Genomic DNA, 11,687 nt, shown 5'->3' with positions numbered 1-11,687 from the left:
CAATCATACCAAAGAAATTCTCACACTGTTAAGGAAGTTCTAGGACCCACAACAGATTTACCAACCTGGGGATCTGGCAAGGCAACTGAGAACCCCCAAAGAATTTGACTGTGGAGGCCAGTGGGATTTGCTTACAGAACTTACACAGGACTGGGGAAACAGACTCTTGGAGGGCACAAACAAAAGCTTGTGTGCACCAGGACCAGGAGAAAGGAGCAGGGACCACACAAGGGACTGACCCAGACTTGCCCGCGGGTGTCCAGGAGTCCCTGGCAGAGGCCTGTGTCGGCCGTATACTGCTGCAGGGTTGGGGGCATTGAGTGCAGCAGTGCCTGCCTGGGACCTTTGGAAGGAGGTGGCCATTATCTTCATTATCTCCACCTTAGTTTGGTCTCAGGTCAAACAACAGGGAGGGAAGACAGCCCCACCCATCAACAGAAAATTGGATTAAACATTTACTAAGCATGGTCCCACCCATCAGAACAAGACCCAGTTTCCCCACAGTCAGTCTCTCCCAGCAGGAAGCTTCCATAAGCCTCTTATTCTTACCTGTCAGAGGGCAGACAGAATGAAAACCAGTGTCAAAGAAAACTTAAACTGATCACATGGATCACAGTTCAGTTCAGTTCAGTCGCTCAGACTCTTTGCAACCCCATGAATCGCAGCACGCCAGGCCTCCCTGTCCATCACCAACTCCAGGAGTTCACTCAGATTCACGTCCATCGAGTCTGTGATGCCATCCAGCCATCTCATCCTCTGTCGTCCCCTTCTCCTCCTGCCCCCAATCCCTCCCAGCATCAGAGTCTTTTCCAATGAGTCAAATCTTCGCATGAGGTGGCCAAAGTACTGGAGCCTCAGCTTTAGCATCATTCCTTCCAAAGAAATCCCAGGGGTGATCTCCTTGCAGTCCAAGGGACTCTCAAGAGTCTTCTCCAACACCACAGTTCAAAAGCATCAATACTTCGGCACTCAGCTTTCTTCACAGTCCAACTCTCACATCCATACATGACTACTGGAAAAACCATAGCCTTGACTAGACGGACCTTAGTCAGCAAAGTAATGTCTCTGCTTTTGAATATGCTATCTAGGTTGCTCATAACTTTTCTTCCAAGGAGTAAGCGTCTTTTAATTTCATGGCTGCAGTCACCATCTGCAGTGATTTTGGAGCCCCCCAAAATAAAGTCTGACACTGTTTCCACTGTTTCCCCATCTATTTCCCATGAAGTGATGGGACTGGATGCCATGATCTTCGTTTTCTGAATGTTGAGCTTTAAGCCAAGTTTTTCACTCTCCACTTTCACTTTCATCAAGAGGCTTTTTAGTTCCTTTTCACTTTCTGCCATAAGGGTGGTGTCATCTGCATATCTGAGGCTATTGATATTTCTCCTGGCAATCTTGATTCCAGCTTGTGTTTCTTCCAGTCCAGCATTTCTCATGATGTTCTCTGCATAGAAGTTAAATAGGCACATTGGTCACAGCCTTGTCTAATTCAATGAAACTATGAGCCATGCCCTGTTCAGTTCAGTTCAGTTCCTGAGTCATGTCAGACTTTTTGCAACCCTATGGATTGCAGCATGCCAGGGTCTCTGTTCATCACCATCTCCTGGAACTTGCTCAAACTCATGTACATCAAGGTGGTGATGCCATCCAACCAACTCATTCTCTATTGTCCCCTTCTCCTCATGGCTTCCATCTTTCCCAGTATCAGGGTGTTTTCTGATGTTTCAGTTCTCCTATTTTGGCAGTCACCTTTTTTTTTTTTTTTAAATAGTGATTAGAGTCACCCTGATGGCTTATACAGTAAAAAGTCTGCTTACAAAGCGGGAGACCCAGATTCAATCTTTGGGAACCTTCTTCTGAAGAAGGGAATGGCTACCCACTGCAATGTTCTTGCCTGGAGAATTCCATGGACAGAGGAGCCTGGAGGGCTATAGTCCATGGGGTCGCAAATAGTCTGGGCACGATTGACGAGGTTCAGCACTCTATTTCATTAGACATTATAGTGAACCTACTCTGTGTCAAATCCAGCACCCATATATCACTATCTTAAGCCATCAACAAAATTTTTATTGAGAAGAAATCAGACTCAGAGTGTCAAGGAAGAGAAAACGTGGAGTCAGGGTCCTGGGAATAAGGGATAGGAAGTTGGCTTCCTGGGAGCTGGGGTGGGGAAAGTCGTGAATCTCGGGGGCGGAGACTCAGCGTTCATTTGCATAACCAGCATGCATTGCACGCAATATAGCTTTACTTACTATTTTAATTCATCATAGATTTCTTTTAAACATAGTATTTCGATGAATGAACCTTCACGCACTTAAGTGAAAAGATCTGCGGCAAAGTCTTGACCCAGACTTATCCGTGACGCTGCTCACCGTAACTACTTTAGGAGTGCTCGTTCTCAAGGTGGGTCTTTTGCGTTGTCCGACGGTTAGGCTTTGACAGGCGTATAGGCTGCGTCTCCCACAATTTTTGGAGGCTTTGTGAGCTAAACAAAGCCAATATGGTTGTATACAAAAAACAGACCTTAGGAAACGAAATGTTTGAGACTGGTCTTTTTCCTGGGGTTGTTATTTATAATTAACAGTTTTTTTTGTGTGTGTGTCTTTTGTGTTAGGCTTTGGTCTATTCAGTTAATCATCTCAGTTGTGTCTGATTGTTTTGTAATCCTGGGACTGTAGGCTTTCAGGTTTTCGTGTCACCCATTCTGGGAGCTTACTCATACTCTTGCTTTTCAAATCCATGGTGCTGTGTAACTATCTCATTTTCTGTCTTGTTTTTTCTCCAAACTTTAGTCCTTCTTAGTATCAGGGTGTTTTCCAGTAAGTCAGTTCTTTGCATCAGGTGGCCAAAGTATTTGAATTTGGCCCGTGTCAGCATCAGTTCTTCCAATGAATATTCAGGACTCATTTCCTTTAGGGTGGACTGGTTGGATCTCCTTGCAGTCCAAGGGATTCTCAAGCATTTTGTCCAAGACCACAGTCCAACAGCCTCAGTTCTTCGGCCTTCAGCTTTCTTTACATAAGTGCAACTCTCCAATCATTTCATGAGTACTGGAAAAACCACAGCTTTGACTGGATGGACCTCTTTCAGCCAAGTAATATCTCTGCTTTTTAATACGCTGTCTTGGTTGGTCATAGCTTTTCTTCCAAGGAGCAAGTGTCTTTTAGAGCCCAAGAAAATAAAGGCAGTCACTATTTCCATCGTTTCCCCATTTATTTGCCATGAAGTGATGGGACCAGATGCCATGATCTTCCTTTTCTGAATTTTGAATTTTAAGCCAACTTTTTCACTCTCCTCTTTCAGTTTCATCAATAGGCTCTTTAGTTCTTCACTTTCTGCCATAAGGGTGGTGTCATCTGCATATCAGGTTATTGATGCTTCTCCCTGCAGCGTTGATTCCAGTTTGTGCTTCATCCAGCCTGGCTTTTCACATGATGTACTCTGCATAGAAGTTAAATAAGCAGGGTGACAATATGCAGCCTTGACTACTCCTTTCCCAATATGGACCCAGTCTGGGTTTCAATGTCTGGTTCTATTACTTCTTGACCTGCATACAGTTTTCTCAGGGGGCAGGTAAGGTTGTTAGGCCAGTAAAATTGCTTGGTATTTGGCCAGTATGGTTCTCGTAATCGTGACTGCGCTTTCCAGGAGATTTTTCTGGTGCCAGGAAAGATTGGAGATGGGAGGAGAAAGGGATTACATTGGGGAAAACCATTAGATAGCATCACCAACTCAGTGGACATTTCTTTGAGCATGCCCCGGGAGTTAGTGCCAGATAGGAAAGCTGGTCAGACAGAACGGAGCAAATGAACTGGACAATTTTCTCGACCCAGGGATGGAATCGGGCCTTCCTATTTTGGCACTTTTTTTGTTTTTGTTTTTTAAAAATAGTGACTAGAGTCACCCTGATGGCTGAGGCAGTAAAGAGTCCGTTTACAAAGCGGGAGACCCAGATTCGATCCTGGGGAAGCTTCTCCTGGAGAACGGAATGGCTACCCACTGCAGTATGCTTGCCTGGAGAATTCCATGGACAGAGGAGCCTGGAGGGCTACAGTCCATGGGATCCCAAATTGGGCAGGAGTGAGCACACATGGTACTCTATTTCATTTGACATTATAGTGAACCTTCTCTGTGTCAAATGCAGCACTTCTACATCATTTTCTTAAGCTGTCGACAACATCCTTTATTTGACACAAATCAGACTCAGAACATCGAGGAGAAGACATGGAGTCAGGGGCCTGGGAACAAGGGGCTGGAAGCGGGCTTCGCAGGAGCTGGGGGAAAGGTGCAAATCTCAGAGGCGGGGATCAGTGTTCATTTGCATAACCAGAATGCAATGCACACAATATAGTTTCTATTTATTATTTCAATTTATCATAATTTTTTTTCATGCAGTATTTTGAAGAATGAGCCTTCATCCTCTTAGGCACAAAGATCTGCCTCAAACTCTTGACCCAGACTTACCCTTGACGCTCCTCAGCCTCACTGTGTTAGGAGGGAGCATCACCTCATCAGTATGTTCACAGGCTCTTTACGGTATGTTTACTCTTGTCCTTGCTTTTACTTGACTGAGTCTTGTCTTACTGAGGATTTGGTGAGGTAGGCCCAAGTAGGGATAAGGTGACCTTCCATTAATTTTTGGAGGTCTTGTGAGATAAACAAGGCCAATATTGTTGTGTGGAAGAATAGAATTTGAAATGTGGAGGGCTTTGGGCAGTTTTTCTACAGCTGCAGCAGTTAAGAGTTTGATGTGTATTTATCACGTGAAATCGTGTTGTTGATTTCTAGTCAGTAAGATTTTCATAATCCTGAATGAGATTTTTTTGGTTTTTTGATTCTGGGAAAGATTGAAGACAGGAGGAGAAAGGGATGACATTGACTCATTATATAGCACCCACCATCTCGGTGGACATGCGTTTGAATAAGCCCTGGAAGAACTGTTTGGAGAAGACTGAGCAAAGGGACTAGACAATTTTTATGACCCAGCTCCTCCTATATTGGTAGACAGCTTTATTTAAAACTAGTGATTAGAGTCACTGTGGTGGCTTAGACAGTGAAGACTCTGCTTACAATGTGGGAGAAAGAGGTTTGCTCCTGGGGAAGAATCTCCTGGAGAAGGGAATGGCTACCCACTGCAGTATTCTTGCCTGGAGAATTCCATGGACAGAGGAGCCTGGAGGGCTACAGTCCATGGGGTCGCAAATAGTTTGGCAAGCCTATGCACTCAGGGCACTCTGTTTCATTTGACCTTATAGTGAACCTTCTTTGTGTCAAATGCAGCGCTCCTATATCAGTTTCTTAAGCCATCAACAAAATACTTTATTCAAAAGAAATAGACACAGACCATTGAAAAGAATACATGGAGTCAGGGGCCTGGGAACAATGGACTGGAAGCCAGCTTCGCGGGAGCTGGGGCAGGAAAAGTGCAAATCTTGGGGGCGGGGACTCAGCATTTATTTGCATAACCAGAATGCACTGCGTGCAATACAGTCAATTTATTATTTCAGTTTATCATAGATTTCGTTTAAATGTATTTCGTAGAATGAGCCTTCATCCCCTTAGGTTGAAAGATCTGCTACAACCTCTTCACGAGGATGTACTCTTTTTTTGTTTCTCATCCTCAGTGAATTAGGAGTGAGCTGCCTCTTATTGGTATGGCCCAGGCGCACTGCAGTACCCATACTCCAATTCTTGGTTTTGCTTGAACTTAGTCTCTTCCATTGCAGTGGAGACTAGGTCAACTAAGACCAAGAAGAAATAATACTTCCATTACCAGACAATTTTTGGAGGTCTTGTGAGACTAAACAAGACCAATATACTTGTATAGAAAAGTAGAAGTTAAAAAATAAAGGAGTTCGGGTGTTTTTTTTTTTTTAGGTTTTTGAAGCTTTCTTTATCATTTCAGTTTGCGGGTTTGATTTTCAGTGAGTTTAAAGTGAAAGACGCTTAGTCGTGTCCGACTTTTTGTGACTGCATGCACTATGCAGTCCATGGAATGCTCCAGACCACGATACTGGAGTGGGTAGTCTCCCCCTTTTGCAGGAATCTTCCTAACCCAAGGATCGAATCCAGGTCTCCCGCACTATAGGTGAATTCTTTTCCAGCTGAGATATAAGGGAAAAACCCAATATCCATAAAACCACAATGGGCATTTTCAAGTGAAGACAGGATGGCCAATCAGACACAACTGAGCAAAGAAACCAGACAGATTTTTCGCTACCCACGACTGGAACCCGGGCCTTGTTTATTGGCAGTCGGCTTCCCCCCGCACCCCCCCCCCCTTTTGCTGATTAGAGTTTCTCTGATGGCTTAGAGAGCCTGCTTTCAATGCAGTAGACCCAGGCTCAGTTCCTGGGGAAGATTCTCCTAAGAAGAGAATGGTTACCCACCGCAGTATTCTTGCCTGGTGAATCCCATGGACAGAGGAGCCAGACAGTTTCTGGTCGGAAACAACTGAGCGACTTTCAGAGAGAGAGAGCCACCTGGGAAAAGGAGAACTCTTTTTGCGTGATCCCGCATTTCTGTCACACGTGTAAATGTCTTTTGGGCTGTGCTTTGTTTTCTGTAGTGTCAGTCACTCAGTCCTGTGGGACTATTAGCCACCCTATGGACTGTAACCTGCCAGGTTCTTCTGTCTGTGCAATTCTCCAGGCCAGAATACTGCAGTGAGTTTCCATTCCTTTCTCCAGGGACTCATCCGGACCTGGAGATCAAACCTGAGTCTCCTGCATTGCAGGTGAATTGTTTACCATGTGAGTCACCTTTTTTTTTTTTCCCCCCCCTAATCCACAGTTATTATTACTGGATTAAGTGGTAGACAATTTTCATAGCTGCATTATTCATATAGGTTCATTTTCTTTGTTCATAAACTTACATAGGTAGGTCGTAAACTTATGTGGTAGGTGTGTCCATTCTCTTCTCCCCCCTCCCACTACAGGATGTAATATTGGTAAAAATCCATAGATGGTCTCAAGCTTCCCTTGAAGCTCAGCTGGTAAAGAATCCCCCTTCCATGCAAGAGACCTAGGTTCGATTCCTGGATTGGGAAGATCCCCTAGAGAAGAGAACAGCTACTGTTACAACCTCACCAGAGCCATGACAGGATCAGAGAGGTGCACTAGGCCAAAAATAATCCCTTCCAGGGCTTTCAGGGCTTCTGGGGATGATAACTCTGGCCAATCAGAGAGATGATAACTCTGGCCAATCAGAGGGATGATAACTGGCCAATCAGTAAATACCAGGAAACCCCTGCAGCCAATCAACCCTTGCCAACTCCCTGTCTTTGTTCTAAACTTATAAATACTGCTGTAAATCTTGGCTCAGGGCTCTTGTTGTACTCCACTGTGTTGGATGTGACAGGAGCCCTGGCTCGAGCTAGCAATAAACCCCTTTATGCTTTTGCATTGCTGTGGATGTCTTCTTCTCTTAGTTTTGGGGACTCGGACACTGGGCATAACACTACCCACTCCAGTATTCTGGCCTGGAGAATTCCATGCACTCTATAGTTGATGGGAGTCATTTTAAACTCCCTATGAGAATTGCTGATCAAAGTGTATATCTAACTATTCATTTATGTAATGCCAATATTTGCTTTTCCTCCAAAGACAATGTACCAGTACACACTCAACAGCACTATATCAACATTTCACTGTTTCAAATGCCCAGAAACTTTTGTTTTCAGGCTTTTAGAACTTTTGACCGTCTGGGAGGTGTGCAATCCATCATTTAAAGTATTTACATATAATTTCACTGTATGGAGGAGCCATCACTTGTCCAAATCAAATTTCTGGTGTAGGGTGTGTAAGACAGTTTCCAATTTTTTATTTTATACTCGAAGCAGTGGTTGTCCAATTACTTCCTTAGGACAAATTTGAAGAGTGAAATTGCTGGACTAAATGTTCCACACATTGAAATTTTTGACCCATATTACCCACCTGTCATCTGGAAAGATTTTACAACTTAACATTCATATCTACAGTATTTGCACACCTTTAGTCCCAAACGCATTTCAAAAGCAGCTTAAAAAAAAAAAAAAGTTTTGTATATGCTTAATATTTTCTTTCTTTTTTTGCTTTTTTAAAATTTGTTTTTTAATTGAAGGATAATTGCTTTCAGAATTTAATTTTAAAGGCCAAATGACACAGGGCTCTCAGAAGAGCAAAACCTATAATTGTTTTTCACATCCCAGTTCCCACTTCCCAGAAACAACCATTTTCAATCCTTAGTAGTTTCACCTGTTTGCTTCTATAACATAGTATGCTTCACTTTGTTTTAAACTGTAGCAGACAGGCTAGATGCCCATTCTGATATCAATTTTTCCTCAACGTTCAGAGATAGCTTAGAATTCCTGAGCTTTCCAGGGTTCTGAAGCATTAAAATGTTCTTGTCCCCACTTGGCTGCTGTTACCTGCTCTCCTGTTTTGAAAATAAGAACATATCTTTTCTTTTTATTCATTTACTGTCATTTAGTGGGGCTTTGTAGACAGAGTAGAGATAAATGGATATATCTAATCTGCCATATTCAACCTGAAATCTGAAGATACTGTAGATTTTATTATCATTAGAATTATTATTATTTGGTTGTGCTATAGGGTTTGGGAGACCTTAGTTCCCTATTCAAGGGTTGAGCCTCTGCCCCTGAAGTGGAGTCCTAACCACTTGGCTGTCAGGAAATTCCCCTTACTTTTAGAAAATTAAAAAAAAAAAACTTTGAAAATAATTAGAGTAGCATCTATGTTAGAAAGGCCTCTCCGAAAATAGGTTAACACTTGGGACACGGATCAATGTTAAGAAACATGGAATCAGCTGAGCGCCCCCTACTGGAATATCTTGCCCGAAGCGGTCTGTGGTCTCATTTCCCCTGGGGCCTCTTTGTTCAGGGCCCAGCGCTTCACAATCATGGCAGTCCATGAAAGGAGTCAGGGAGTTTCTAAAAATCTTATGCCCAGGACTCCACCCTGGGCCAATTAAATTTTTCTCTCTGTGTATGGGGATTGGGCATCAGCATTTTTAAAGCTCTTAAGTGGTTCTGGAGTGCAGAGTCACTGTTCTCGGCTAAGCAGCTCACTGGTTTAGCCCGTTTATAACAGCATGGCAATATTTGGACCATAATCCATCCCGTGCTCTTGTTATGCAGTTACTTTTGTGTGTTGTCTAGATTCCGAATAGTGTCTATTTTCATGCTTTAATTTCATAAGCATGTCTTCTGTTAATCTGAGTAACGAAGCCCACAGCGGCGTTAACATAGTATTGTCGGGCCACACTCATTTGGCAGAGGCACAGGATCTAGCTCAGTCCACATCACACTTATACTCTGCAGTAAGTCGCCGTGACAGAGTGAAAACTGTCCAGTGATGTGGCCATTTTCCTGTATCTGGATTTTTGCATTGCTGGAGTACAGTAATGGCGGAGAATATTATGGTCTTAATGATTATTATTGTGATTATAACGTGGATACTTGAGTCATAGTCACCAAAACCCTCCATTATTATGAATTGATCCAATGTCTGTATGGGGTTGCAAAGAGTGGCCACGACTGAGCACAGCCGCAAGCACTGTATTAGCCCCTCCCCGCCCCCCACAACCTGCCCTGCAAAGTGTTATTGAGAACAGGCTTAATTCTTAGAGGGGCTGGTTAGTCTTGCTGAGTTCTAGCTTTAGCCTGCAAAAATACAGTCATTGCTCATCATGGTTATCAGAAAAGAACAAGATGGGTCAATATATATCATCGCGACAGAAGGAGGGGAAAATCCTACAACAGATTTAGAGTAAAGGACTGTGTGGAGCGAATTCTCTGGTGGTTAGGATTCCATGCTTTCATTGCCAAGAGAGCGGGTTCAGTCCCTGCTGGGGGACTAAGATCCTACAAGCTGAGTGAAGCCACTCCCACCAAAAAAAAAGATGGTGACTGGGTTACAGGGATCTTTTATAATGAAGGACAGGTTACTGAATTTGATAAGTCTACAGTGGTCCATCTAATCAAGGCTATGGTTTTTCCAGTGGTCATGTATGGATGTTAGAGTTGGACTGTGAAGAAAGCTGAGTGCCAAAGAATTGATGCTTTTGAACTGTGGTGTTGGAGAAGACTCTTGAGAGTCCCTTGGACTGCAAGGAGATCCAACCAGTCCATCCTAAAGGAGATCAGGCCTGGGTGTTCATTGGAAGGACTGATGCTGAAGCTGAAACTCCAATACTATGGCCACCTCATGCGAAGAGTTGACTCATTGGAAAAGACTGTGATGCTGGGAGGGATTGGGGGCAGGAGGAGAAGGGGACGACAGAGGATGAGATGGCTGGATGGCATCACCGACTCCATGGATGTGAGTTTGAGTGAACTCCAGGAGTTGGTGATGGACAGGGAGGCCTGGTGTGATGTGATTCATGGGGTCGCAAAGAGTCAGACACGACTGAGCGACTGAACTGAACTGAACTGACAATGCAAGTAAAATGTGTTCTTAAAACTCAAGACTATCTCAGGGCAGTTTCAGTTCTAACAATAGGAGCTGACAGGTCCTCTATACCAGGAGAGGCTTTTTAGTTTTCAGGAAAAATGGTAACATTTAAACCTTAAAGAAATCAGGATGCACTGAATAAATGCTATAAAATATTGTAGTTTAACAACTGAAATCATAAATGGCTTTATCTAAACAAATCCCTCAGTGTGAAGATCACACAACCAAAGTGATTTGTGAGAAATGCATAACTGCATGAAATTAAAGCTTCATGAATACATGTCATCTGCCATGAGTTACTAGTCTCCCAAGCATCTTTGGGGGCACTGTAACAGGCATTTTGTCATTTTATTTTCTTCTTATCAACATAGTTGGATACTTTCATGAACTAATCATTCATGAAAATAGTCTGTCTTCTCCTAATGAAAATAATTGAGTGTATTAACTATATCAAAATTTCTACCACATATTTTTTAAAACTCAAAAATAATTTGTTAAAATTGAATGCACCTAATTTCAGGGTTGAAAGATGTGTATCTTTACTTTAAAATGGTGGGGGAAAAAATAAAAAATAAAAAATAAAATGGTGGAAAAATCTACCAGAAAGAGCAACCTACCAAATAATTCACACTATAGAAGCACACGCAGAGTCCTATTTTTTCATACCTAAAGCAGTCAAGAAGGCAAATAAAAAATTGCAAGTTGGATGTAATCTTAAGTTTTCTTTCAGTAAACTTTAAAAATAGTCTGTGAATCTTATTCATAATATTATTTTTTAATGTTCAAAACTATAAGAAATATGGAACACTTCTCCAAATTTGTGTGTCATCCTTGTGCAGGGGCCGTGCTAATCTCTGTATCATTCGAGTTTTAGTATATGTGCTATTGAAGCTTCTAGCACTGTAACATTACTTTGATTGTACAAAACCATCTTGGTTATAATGGGGCATCTGAAAGCACAATGAGTACAAATATCTGCTTTATCTCCTAAAAGATAAGCTTTTTAAATGTTCAGCTATGACACATTGAGCCTTGTCACCTGGTGTAAGTTGGCACTTGTGCGTATAGGAGATTCTGCCACTGTGCCGAGTGCATGGTAGCAGCACACAACCTCCTGAGGTTGGCGAGGTCAGCTGAGGATTTGACTTACTTGCCGTCAACTGCTGTAATCGCAAAATAGATGGATATTGTTAATTCTTGTGTGATATTGACTCTGTGCACCTAAAATAGGCCTTA

The 11,687-nt window shown here is 42.7% G+C and overlaps 1 non-coding gene across 1 annotated transcript; it reads right to left on the bottom strand.

Annotated features, from left to right (window-relative positions):
- Positions 1-11,244: 11,244 nt before the first annotated feature.
- Positions 11,245-11,352, bottom strand: LOC138931322 (U6 spliceosomal RNA). The gene has a single exon (XR_011446564.1). It is a non-coding gene; the product is annotated as a U6 spliceosomal RNA (small nuclear RNA).
- Between the last annotated feature and the right edge of the window lie 335 nt (positions 11,353-11,687).

Source organism: Ovis canadensis, chromosome X, assembly GCF_042477335.2.
Source record: "Ovis canadensis isolate MfBH-ARS-UI-01 breed Bighorn chromosome X, ARS-UI_OviCan_v2, whole genome shotgun sequence".
Lineage (NCBI taxonomy): Eukaryota > Metazoa > Chordata > Mammalia > Artiodactyla > Bovidae > Ovis > Ovis canadensis.
The sequence above is the reverse complement of the archived record's forward strand: the minus strand, read 5'-3'. Positions and strand labels throughout refer to the sequence as shown.